Here is a 1,941-nt window from a genome sequence, read left to right on the forward strand (position 1 = left end):
GTGTCATGTGAAGTAGTCACAGAAGCATAGATTCTGCTCCTCCTTCCTTTTATGGGAGCTAAAGACATATTTGCTCTTAGAACACACCACCTTTCAGGACTGAATATTCTTTTTAAGGCTTCACTTATTGAACAGATCTCCCAGTGCTCTGAAGTAAAACCTCTAGCAAATATATATATTATATGTGCGTGTGTGTGTGTGTGTATACACACCATGACAATCAAAATAACAATAAGCTGCATTGTGTCTCCAGGTGGGGACTGGAGCCCCATTCAAACCTGCATCTGTCTCTAACTGAGGAACACAATAGTAGGGATGTCTCAGTTCAGGGGTCCTTTGACTTGAGACTCTATAGTCCAAGCTCTGCCTTATTTATGTTAGGAGCACAGAGACTCATAGTTCATCACTACAGAGAGCACCAGCAGCATGCTGGCCAAGAGTTCCATCAAATATTGACCCCATCCTGATCTTTAATATCTTCCGTGATGTTACAAAGGAATAACAACACAAAGACCCTGACCCTGCTTGAACAGTGATTTGTGTCATTAATTTTTGCCTCCTTGGTTGCAATCAAACATAAGCTGTGTCTCACAAACAGCACAGTGAAATAGTTCAGCCAGAGAGGCCTCTGGGGCATGGCAGGTACTAAACATGGCAGGTACCCTCTGACTCATCTTCTCTCAGCACTTCTATGAATATTTCCTCCTCAGATTCTTTAGAGTCTGAGCTACTCCTTTCCTTTGCCCACACAACTCTTGGTTGTCCTTGGGTCCTCCAACCAGCACACTTCTGTCTACTGTCTATCACTTCTGTCTTGAAACACTCAGTCGTGTCCACTTGTGTTCTGTTCTGCTCTGGCCTCCTTCAGACCATAAGGCTGAGGAAATTTTACTTCTTCTTGATCCAGTCATCCTCACCTTCCTTGAAGGAATGAGATGTTCTGCAAGACAAAGGAAATGCCTTCCTCTAAGAATCCCAAATTACTACTCTTCTTGCATGCCCTGCATATGCTGTGTTTTCCCACAGTCCCCTCCTGATGTCGAGAATTCTTAGCACATATGTTGCTCTGAAAATAATGGCTTCTATTTATTGCCTTGGAAACCACAACAGATCCAAAGAGTATATCAATGCTATTTGATAAAGCAAATTCTCAGCTAGAAAACACTATTTGGTGACTATTTTTCAGCATTGTCACCGCCATTAGCTCTCCAGAAGTGAATAAAAGCTTGCATGTCATGTTCGTAAAAATCTGCACCAGTGAAGTTCTATTGGCACTGCCAACATTGCAGAAACACACTACCCACTATCTCATTGTGCTCACATCCACTGTTTGGTCTCCATAAATGTTCAGCATGCATCAGTGGGTGTTGGCTTTTTCTACATGGAGGAATTCAATTCCATACCTTTGCTTCATATGCTCCTGCATGTCAGATGCCATTTTGCCAAATTACCTCTCTGCTGCCATCTGTCACACAGTGACAAAATGTAATGGAATATTGGTGGGAAGCTTCAGCTTCTACCACCATACTACCAACACCTGCTTCTCTCTGTGCGCCAACATAGTAAAATAGGAGACATTACTTTCGGAGCAGCTCTCATACATTATACAGCACCAACAGCACCAAGATATCACTACTCACTCGACACTGAAATCCACAATGCAATCGTCCATGAACAAAATTCAACCTTTCTTATTCATGAGCCTCATCTGAGGCATGCAGAACGCTGGATGACATGGGATGTCATGCTTGTACAGCCTCTAGACTGAGCACAGGGTAGATGCTTCACTGAAGCCTTCATGGTCCTCCTCTGAGGAATGGATACTGAGCCAAGACCTGTTGCATTCCTTATCAGATGCGTAGCTTTATTTTTTTTTGTGTGTGTTTTTATTTTATATTTTATTTTATTTTATTTTATTTTATTTTATTTTATTTTATTTTA

Source organism: Lagopus leucura, unplaced genomic scaffold (assembly GCF_019238085.1).
Source record: "Lagopus leucura isolate 7727_CA_CO unplaced genomic scaffold, USGS_WTPT01 Super-Scaffold_650, whole genome shotgun sequence".
NCBI classification, from domain to species: domain Eukaryota; kingdom Metazoa; phylum Chordata; class Aves; order Galliformes; family Phasianidae; genus Lagopus; species Lagopus leucura.